General features: G+C 36.1%; 1 long non-coding RNA gene across 2 annotated transcripts in view; it reads left to right on the top strand.

Moving 5' to 3' along the window:
- The window catches only part of LOC112450252, a 17,113-nt gene extending 14,871 nt beyond the window's left edge, over nt 1-2,242 (top strand). For both annotated transcript variants that reach the window (XR_003038805.2, XR_003038804.2), the window contains exon 3: nt 2,144-2,242. This is a non-coding gene — a long non-coding RNA (uncharacterized LOC112450252). The remainder of the gene's footprint in view (nt 1-2,143) is intronic.
- Nucleotides 2,243-2,443: the final 201 nt, after the last annotated feature.

Consider the following 2,443-nt stretch of genomic DNA (forward strand, 5'->3'; position numbering starts at 1 on the left):
TTTCATTTGTTGTCATTTGTAATCATCAAAATTAGACGAAATAAACATTTGAAATATATGAGTTTGTATGTAATGTATGAATATAATATACAAGTTTCACTTTTTAAATGGAATTACTGAAATCAATCTACTTTTTCATGATATTCTAATTTTATGACCAGCACCTATATACTGCTGCCTTTGTTTCTAATTTCTCACGCTGCTTCCCACCAGACTGTCCTTTTTCTCATTGCAAAATGGATTCCTATACAAAGAAGGCCTTTACTCATTTAAATTGTTTAATGAGTTTAATCATCATTATATACTCTTTTTACTGACATTTTGTCCAAGAAGTGATTAAAAATATAAGTTTTGTGTACAATATACAGTCCCAATTCTGATGAAGTTGTGACATTGTGTAAAATGTAAAAATCAACAGAATGCAATAATTTGAAAATCTCATAAACCCATATTTTCTTGGAACATAGTAAGCATATGACTTAAACTAAAATATTTAACTATTTTTAGAAGAAAATAAGGTCATTTTGAATTTGATGGCAGCAACACATCTCAAAAAAGTTGTGAAAGGGCCATATTTACCACCCTCTTCTTTTACCAACAGTCTGTGAATGTCCAGGAACTGAAGAGAGCAGCTGCTGAGTTTTTGGAGGAGAATGTTGTCTCAGTCTTGTCTGATGTAGGATTCTAACTGTTCAACAGTCCTGGCTCTTCTTTGTTGGATTTTTTTGCTTTATGAGGCGTCAAATGTTTTGACTTGGTGAGAGGTCTAGACTGCAGATGGCCCCTCTCCTCTTTAGTATGGAGTATGTAGGGTCTGTGGTTTCTGAGAGTAAATTAGAATTTTGATTTGTATGACCAAATAACAGTTTTCCATTTTGCCTGAGTTCATTTTAAATGAGCTTTGGCTGAGAGAAGACAGCAGCGTTTCTGGGTGGTGTTCACATATAACTTATTTTTTATGATAAAGTTTTAATCAGCTTTTGTGGATGGTGCGGTGAACTGTGTTTACAGACAGCGATTTGTGGAAGTGTTCCTGAGTCCATGCAGTGATGTTCATAACAGAATCAGACCTGTTTTTAATGCAGTTCAGCCTGAGGGCTGAAGATCATCCAATATTGACTTTCACTCAGAGATTTCTGCAGATTCTCGAAACCTTTTGATGATATTATGAACTGTAGATGATGGGATTTTTAAATTCTTTCTAATTCTTTATTTAGAAACATTATTCTTAAATTGTTGAGTTTTAGACACATTTTTTTCCCAGACTGACAAACTTCTACCCATCTTTACTTACGAGAGTCAGCCGCTCTTTTTAGACCCAGTCCTCTTTCTAACCTATTGCCAGTTAACCTAATTATATGGAAAATGCTCCTACAGCTGTTTTTTTATTTGTGCCTTACAACCTCTTGTTGCCCTGTCACAATTTGTTTATACGCATTTATGCCATTAAATTCTAAATGACCTTATTTTTTTCCAACGAAAATGGTACATTTCCTTAATTGATACATTTGTGTTGTACAAGCTTCGATTCTCCCACAAATTGTTGTTTGAAAAGAAAGAAACATTCATCTAGAATTCATGTAAATGATTAAAACAAGGTAAGTAAAATGTAATATAAAGAAAAACCACTTAGAGTACCTGAAATCTAGCTTATTTACTACACTCTCACTATGTGTGGGACATATGCTGATAAAATGGAGCAAGTCATCCATTCCAGTGCCTCTTTTACTGCTACTGAAGTCTGTAAATCTATTTGAGGCAGCTCTACACATACTACAGGATTACGACATCGACTGTTGCTGCAGCCGCTGAGCTGAAAAGCGGTGCCACAGGGAGCGTACATACAAGGCAATGCTTCCTCCTCTGTCAAGCTTCCTCCAATCAGGAATGGAGTTTCCTGAGGATTCTCCTTTCGTCTTTCAGGAAACGGAAGACAAATTTGGTTTAAATCTGATGTGCCAGGAGCGTCATGCGCCAGATAGCAGCTCTTACATTTAGATACTATTCACAGCTCAGGCAGGATGGAGTGAATCAGAGCCAACATTCACTCTCTCTCCGCCCATGGGAACAGTTTGCCAAGTGTTTAGACCGTTTTTTAAAATTTGTTTATTATGCATTCACACTATCTCATTTTTTCTTGCAGAAACACAAAGTGTCCTGTCAGTCTCACAGAAATGAATGCCAGTAGAAGTATCAAGCAGCACTGACACTGTTATTGTTAGCTGTCAAGACGGCTGGCATGCATCCTGTTGTTCTTGTGATTTTTTGCTGTTCTCACACATTCGGTTGTAACTGTAATGAAAAGCTCTATTATCTGTTGGCGCTTCCTGTCTTTTAATTCACAGTTCTTTGGCACTTTTAGGAAGTGAATGTAATCTCTTTAACTCTTCAGACTGGATTGATTTAAAGAGTTTGATATCCATAACATATGAAAGAATCATCC

This window comes from Kryptolebias marmoratus, linkage group LG14, assembly GCF_001649575.2.
Source record: "Kryptolebias marmoratus isolate JLee-2015 linkage group LG14, ASM164957v2, whole genome shotgun sequence".
In the NCBI taxonomy this organism is placed as follows: Eukaryota; Metazoa; Chordata; class Actinopteri; order Cyprinodontiformes; family Rivulidae; genus Kryptolebias; species Kryptolebias marmoratus.